General features: G+C 41.0%; 2 long non-coding RNA genes across 2 annotated transcripts in view; one reads left to right on the forward strand and one right to left on the reverse strand.

Annotated features, from left to right (window-relative positions):
- LOC311114899 overlaps positions 1–8,244 on the reverse strand; it is a 112,133-nt gene that overhangs the window by 29,802 nt on the left and 74,087 nt on the right. The window lies entirely within an intron of this gene.
- LOC311114897 lies at positions 657–7,228 on the forward strand. The gene is made up of 4 exons (XR_014611170.1): positions 657–908; positions 1,491–1,607; positions 5,081–5,224; positions 5,857–7,228. It is a non-coding gene; the product is annotated as an uncharacterized lncRNA (long non-coding RNA).

Here is an 8,244-nt window from a genome sequence, read left to right on the forward strand (position 1 = left end):
TAAATGTTGTTGTAGCCTCGTGTTATTATGCAACTATAAATGGCAGTGTTTAGTTAATTCAATTGGAAGTTATCAAGTGTCACCATGGTCACGGTTCTATCTCAATTGCTGATCAGATGTTAGAATGCATTAGATTGAAGGTAACAGTCAGCCTGATTAGGCTACAGGTAAAGAAATAACCTGGCTGTTGTTGACAAGCATGGACCTATTCAGTTCATATCCATATTATTAATATTTCATTCATTGATTGAAATTACGACCCCATCCTCAGTAGCCTATTCCAGCAGGCTACTGGGCAACAGAAGCACTTCCTACCTCAACATCGTCTTGCTATTCATGTTAAATAAATTAATCTGTCAATTTGAACTAAGCAAGCTGCTAAATCATTCAGCTTACATCTTGCCTACATCTTGCCCAGGCTACTGGAGGCTGTCTGAAATAAGATGTAGGCCTATCAGGGAAAAATATTTTGGGCTAGTTTTCAGGCCTTGTTGGCGGGTTTTGAGGAATCAATGGCCTCGAAAAAGTAATTGCATTAAATAACCTCACTGTTTGGATATGTCTGTTAGTAAATGTTTTATTTCTAAGAGATCATGAGTAAAAGAGAACAATGGACATTCTAGAATGAGTTGTCACTGTGTTCACCACAACCAACATGCTGCATCTCTGTTTAGGGGTCAGTGGTCTAAAATGAGTCTCTCTGGGGAGAGAGAGGAGGGAGGCCCTGCCTCTAAAATGAGTCTCTCTGGGGAGAGAGAGGAGGGGGGCCCTGCCTCTAAAATGAGTCTCTCTGGGGAGAGAGAGGAGGGGGGCCCTGCCTCTAAAATGAGTCTCTCTGGGGAGAGAGAGGAGGGAGGCCTTGCCTCTAAAATGAGTCTCTCTGGGGAACATGACACCAAAACTAAGAGGTGAGCTGAAAATATTGTTCAAGAATTTATATTACAAAATGCTATATAGGAGAAAAGAAAATCACATTTGTGATTTTTCATCAGAAATGATTACTAATGGGTACCTTCAATATAACTATTGTAGATTTTAGATGTGATTTAAAACCATTGTTTAGCTGGAATGGAATGTTCGTATCCTGTATATTTGACTGTGATACGTGGTTCTCTCACCTAGCTACCTTAAGATGAATGCATTTACAGATGCCATATCTTAATTTGACCCAGTTTCTCACAGCAGGAACATAATCCTGCAGCAATAGCAAATGTGCATTTTTATGTGGATTATAATTAAGCGATGTGTTCTGTAGGGGTTCATACATTTTTCATCAGGGAAAATAAAGTCTGACATTTGTAAGTGGAAATTACACATTTTAGACGCCTTTATAAAGCCTTGTAGTGGTTTAATAATTTCTTTAAACAATAAAAGCTAATTGACCAACATTTCTGAAAATGGATATATAGCGTTTTGGAATGAAACTCTTGTTTCCCCATCTGAGCTCAGAGTAGATGAGAGATGTAATGTTTGTCTCTGTTGTGTTGAAGTCCAATCAAGCAGGAGAGACCAGCCTCCCCTGTACCCAGCTGTGTGTCCATGAAGAGTGACTGGTCTATGGATTGTTCTATAGTGTTTAGAGAGGGAGACTTTTCTACTGAACAAAGGTAAGAAGAACTCATGGGTCATGGTCAGTGAGTTAAACAACACTGTCTCTAGTCATTTCTCCTCTCCCATTTTCCCATTTCTTTTTGTTGTTTTCATAATCCATAGGCTAAACCTTTTTTTCCATTTTCATAGTCCTGAAACAATATTAAACAAACACAACATTCCCTCCCTGTGTGTGTGTGTGTGTGTGTGTGTGTGTGTGTGTGTGTGTGTGTGTGTGTGTGTGTGTGTGTCTGTCAGTGAGTGTGTGTGCCTGGATGAGGAGATGTAATCTCTATCCTGATTGCCTAGTCACTTTTATCCCTACCTACATGTACATATTACCTCAACTACCTGGTACCCCTGCACATTGACTCAGTACTGGTACTCCTTGTATATAGTCTAGTTATTACCTCAACTACCTGGTACCCTGCACATTGACTCAGTACTGGTACTCCTTGTATATAGTCTAGTTATTACCTCAACTACCTGGTACCCCTGCAAATTGACTCAGTACTGGTACTCCTTGTATATAGTCTAGTTATTACCTCAACTACCTGGTACCCCTGCACATTGACTCAGTACTGGTACTCCTTGTATATAGTCTAGTTATTACCTCAACTACCTGGTACCCCTGCACATTGACTCAGTACTGGTACTCCTGGTATATAGTCTCTTTTTAACTGCATGGTTGGGAAAGGGCTCGTAAGTAAGCGTTTCATGGTAAAGTGAACAGTCATTGGGTCTAACGGTCGTCTGGTTCCGAACAGCGCATGTTCGGATGTTGAAGCACGGTGGCTAGGAAAAACTCCCTAGAAAGGCAGGAACCTAGGAAGAAACCTAGAGAGGAATACAAAATACATCTGGTTTCAGATCTAGAAGATTCTCCTCTTCAATAGTAATATCATCAATTCTGACCAGTAACTTACCTGGGGTCAAAGGTCCCTGATTTATCACTAAAATGGAAAGGATGATCCATAGAGATGTCACTCTTCATGGACAGATGACTGGGTACTGGAGAGACTGATCTCCGAATTTGGTTGGAGATTCTTGAAAACATAATAAATCACCATGAAACAACATTTTTAAATATATCACAATTATATTTCAATAGATAAAATACATTACATAAAGCATTAAAATATATGCCATTACATAAAGCAACAAAAATACACTGAGTGTACAAAACATTAAGAACACCCTCCTAATATTGAGTTGCCCCCCTCCACCCCCTTTTGACCTCAGAACAGCATCAACTCGTCAAGGCATTGACTCTTCAAGGTGTCGAAAGCATTCCACAGGGATTCTGGCCCAGGTTGACTCCTATGATTCCCACAGTTGTGTCACGCTGGCTGGATGTCCTTTGGGTGGTGGACCATTCTTGACTCCAACACGTCTCTTCCCCTGCATCTACACTGACTGAAGTGGATTTAACAAGTGTAACTTGTAACATCATCACATTGTAACATCGTCACATTGGCCTACTGATTCACTTCCTCATCTCAGTTCCACTTTAATCCTTAAGACTCTATTCATACACATACTTTATAATATGTCCATATATAGTTATATTCTGTTCTAGGAACATCTACCCAAAATATTACACCTTCTTTATTACTTCACCAAACATACACTACATGATCAAAAGTATGTGGACACCTGCTGGTCCAACATCTCATTACACCTGCTGGTCCAACATCTCATTACACCTGCTGGTCCAACATCTCATTACACCTACTGGTCCAAAATCTCATTACACCTGCTGGTGCAACATCTCATTACACCTACTGGTCCAAAATATCATTACACCTGCATGTGCAACATCTCATTACACCTTCTAGTCGAATATCTCATTCCAAAATCATGGGCATTAATATGGAGTTGGTCACCCCTTTGCTGCTATAACAGCCTCCGCTCCTCTGGGAAGGCTTTCCAGTAGATGTTGGAACATTGCTGCGGGGACTTGCTTCCATTCAGCCACAAGAGCATTAGTGAGGTCGGGCACTGGCTCGCAGTCGGCGTTCCAATTCATCCCAAAGGTGTTCGATGGGGTTGAGGTAAGGGCTCTTTGCAGGCCAGTCAAGTTCTTCCACACCGATCTCGACAAACCATTTCTGTATGGACCTCGCTTTGTTCACGGGGACATTGTCATGCTGAAACAGGAAAGGGCCTTCCCCAAACTGTTGCCACAAAGTCGAAAGCACAGAATTATGCTGTAGCGTTAATATTTCCCTTCACTGGAACTATGGGGCCTAGCCCGAACCATGAAAAACAGCCCCAGACCATTATTCCTCCTCCACCAAACTTTACAGTTGGCACTATGCATTCGGGCAGGTAGTGTTTTCCTGGCATCCTCCAAACCCAGATTCGTCCGTCGGACTGCCAGATGATGAAGCGTGATTCAGAACTCCAAAGAACCCATTTCCACTGCTCCAGAGTCCAATGGCGGCGAGCTTTACACCACTCCAGCCGATGCTTGGCATTGCGCATGGTGATCTTGTGTGCGGCTGCTCGGCCATGGAAACCCATTTCATGTAGCTCCTGACGAACAGTTATTTTGCTGACGTTGTTTGGAACTCGGTAGTGAGTGTTGCAACCAAGGACAGACGATTTTTATGTGCTTCTGCACTTGGCGGGCCCGTTCTGTGAGCTTGTGTGGCCTACCACTTCACGGTTGAGCCGTTATTGCTCCTAGATGTTTCCACTTCACAATAACAGCACTTAGAGTTTGCCCGGGGCAGCTCTAGCAGGGCAGAAATTTGACGAACTGACTTGTTGGAAAGGTGGCATCCTATGACGGTGCCACGTTGAAAGTCACTGAGCTCTTCAGTACGGTGTCATTCTACTGCCAATGTTTGTCTATGGAGATTGCATGGCTGTGTGCTCGATTTTATATACCTGTCAGCAACGGGTGTGGCTGAAATAGCCGAATCCACTCATTTGAAGGGGTGTCCACATACTGGTTTAGGCTGGTCATCTAGGATATGTAGGCTATAGCTGAGGTATAGACCTCCATCTGCATATCACTAACAAACCTCTGTTATATATTATAACCTAGCCTACTTTACATAATATAAATCTCCTACTTGTTGCAAAAATACTTTCTGAATGTATCAATGATTTCCCCTCAGATCAATCATGCCCGTTTTAGCCCTTCTGTCTACATTCTCAGATTGAAAGACGGAAAGACAAAGAAACAACAAATGGCCGACTTTTAATGAATACAAATACATGTGAGACATGGCCTTGTGTTGCTGCACTGTCTATAACTACCTTAACAAACAGTGACTTATTATTATTATTGACAGTTAACATGGAGAAGAGATGTCACAACCAGATGTTCATGTGATTGCATTAAATAGCCTGACTGTTTCGATATGTCTGTTGGTAAAATTTTTATTTCTAAGAGATCATGAGTAAAAGAGAACAATGGACATTCTAGAATGAGTTGTCACTGTGTTCACCACAACCAACATGCTGCATCTCTGTTTAGGGGTCAGTGGTCTAAAATGAGTCTCTCTGGGGAGAGAGAGGAGGGGGGCCCTGCCTCTAAAATGAGTCTCTCTGGGGAAAGAGAGGAGTGGGTCCCTGCCTCTAAAATGAGTCTCTCTGGGGGACATGACACCAAAGCTAAGAGGTGAGATGACTATTTTGTTTAAGAATTCGTACGTTTATTTCCAAAACGCTATATCCACAATTTTTTTCAGCAGAAATGATTGCCTTGGGTACCTTCAATATTACTGGGTACCTTCAATATTACTGTTCTCAGATTTCTTATTAATGGATTTGAGATGTATATAAAAATATATGTTTTTTTGGCTAAATGCTATATATCCATTGTTTAGCTGGAATGGAATGTTCGTATCCTGTATGTTTGACTGTGATATGTGGTTGTCTCACCTAGATATCTTAAGATGAATGCAATTACAGATGCCATATCTTAATTTGACCCAGTTTCTCACAGCAGGAAAATAATCCTGCAGCAATAGGAAATGTAAATTATTATGTGCATTATAATTCATGAACATTTTTTGTAGTGGTCGGTAAATTTTTCATTAGAGCAAATCAAGTTAGACATTTTTTAAGTGGAAATTACAAACTCTAGAAGCCTTTTTAAAGCTTGAATACACTACAATATGGCAACTGTATTGTAAGTCACTCTGGGCCCGGTTTCCCGAAAGCGATGGAATTTAGGCTTACCAGTGTTTTAAGATGCATCTTTCCTACAACGGCTGAAGATGTAACATGTATTTCCCACGCACCACGCAGAGAGAACGGCTGAAGATGTAACATGTATTTCCCACGCACCACGCAGAGAGAACGGCTGAAGATGTAACATGTATTTCCCACGCACCACGCAGAGAGAACGGCTGAAGATGTAACATGTATTTACCACGCACCACGCAGAGAGAACGGCTGAAGATGTAACATGTATTTCCCACGCACCACGCAGAGAGAACGGCTGAAGATGTAACATGTATTTCCCACGCACCACGCAGAGAGAACGGTCGCCAAGTGCGTTGTTGGAGCATGTCGTTATTTAGAGGATCGAAAGAAAGGGAGCGCTGCTCTTGGATCAGTTTTCTCCATTCAAATCTTTCCTTAACATTATAATTATTTCCCAATACTGATGACAGATCAGCTCCTAGAGATATATTACCACCTACAGCTGCAAATATTGAGGCGGCTTATTCTAAATCACAGATTTGGCACATCATTGGGCACATGTTAGGCTACACATCATGAAATATATTGAGACAAATTACAGACCGTAGTCTACAAGTAGCAAAATAAAACTCAATTGATTGAACATTAAATGTATTTCAATATGATTGAAATAGGACTATAGCCTACTGTTTATATTTTAAAGCAGTTATCTCGGTTTTCATTTGAAGCATCATTTTATACGTCGCTTGTTTGCATCAATTGCAAAGACATTTGCAACTTTGTATTTGTAGTCAACTTTGTTCTGAATTTATCTGCGGTCACAGAGAGACGGATAAACCATGTGATTCTATGTTTAGCGGAGATCTTCTGTGTATAAAGTGATGCGGGAGGGCAAAAAAGCATCTAACGACGCACTTGGCTGTTCTACAAGTGGTCTGAGGCAGGTGTTAGAATATGAGTGTTTTGAAGTGCAACGTTAATAACGATGGTTTTGGGAAACAGCTCAGAGATTTAACAATGCTCCTACGAAGATTCTAACAATTAACTTAGCCTTAAGATGATTTTTGGGATACCAGGCCCTGGACAAAAACATCTGCTAAATGTTTTACATACAGATCTCATATTACTGGATTTATTTTTTTAAACAATTTTTAATATTGATGTTACAAATGTATCATGTCTACAGTTCTTTATAAAAAATGTTGTTATTTGTTACATTTGACTGTGTAAAACCTAGCAGTACTACTTATTTCTCTGAGAGTGAGGCAGATGTACATTCAATAATTAGTTGTCACTGTGTTAACCACAACCAACATGCTGTATCTCTGTTTAGGGGTTAGTGGTCTAAAATGAGTCTGTCTGGGGAGAGAGAGGACCAATTTTCTTTGTGGATATGGGCCCAGATCTCAAAATATTGTTTTGAAAAACGATTAATTTTTGTTTTACATAATAAAAAATGAATATTACTAATGTACCCGACTGTAAAGACTTGGTTTAGTTTATTGTGTTGCTCTGCTCATGTCCGCGTTCTGGAACTGCCCGCATCTCCGTACGGTTTGGCGTAATTTTTTATTTTTTGCGTAATCGTCAGTGACAGTATGAGTGTAGCCAGATCCTTTTCACTCGCTATTCTTGTTTAATTGTGTGGTTCACCGGATTCGTCATCATCCTCGAGGGACAGACGAATGACCTGCTAGCTAGCCAAGCTAGTCGGTATAGCTAGCTAAGCTAGCTACTCTACCAGCAGCATCCTAGTTATCCTAGCTACCACTACATCATCACCGGCTGCCTGCATTTCTTGTGGACCGATGGAGCTCCCGGGTTGTTTCTTCCACCTGTTAAATAACGTGGAGGGCTTCTCCCTCTCTCGTTGACGGATGCTGGCTACCTAACATCCCTCTGTCCGGTTCTCCTCTTCACTAGATGGACGGTAACTTTAGTGTTTAACCCCTCTGTGTCCAAGGACTGAACTTTTTGAATATTATTTTCGGGGCGCCTCAAGTTACATTTTTTCAACGTTTATTTCTGATAAAATTAGTTCATTGCATCCGCCATGGAGCCCAGTTTCATAATATTACCTTCTGTCCCTGGTTATGAAGTAATCGCGAAAAAACAGGCCTCATGTTTGGGCGTTTTTCACCCTGCTAGCTCCTATTAGTTCTACTGTAGGTTTACCTCAGGTAACTTATTATTTACAAGGTTATGGATACTTGGTGAGCGTTAACCCTGTAGGTTTACCTCAGGTAACTTATTATTAACAAGGTTACGGTTACTTGGTGAGCGCGCTCAATGTTAACCTGAGTACATGTTGTGGTGAGCCACAGTCTAAGAGGTGTTGTCTGGCGCAAAGCCATCAAACGTTAAACATTTTCTGGTCATGGTTAAACATATTTGTTTTAAGAAAAAAGTGTAGAATCTAAACAAAACGCATGTCCCTGTCCTCTTTTTCAAGATGTGGCAGATTTAAACAGCCAGAATACATTTTTTTTA

This window comes from Coregonus lavaretus (assembly GCF_964263955.1).
Source record: "Coregonus lavaretus genome assembly, contig: HAP1_SCAFFOLD_1381, whole genome shotgun sequence".
In the NCBI taxonomy this organism is placed as follows: domain Eukaryota; kingdom Metazoa; phylum Chordata; class Actinopteri; order Salmoniformes; family Salmonidae; genus Coregonus; species Coregonus lavaretus.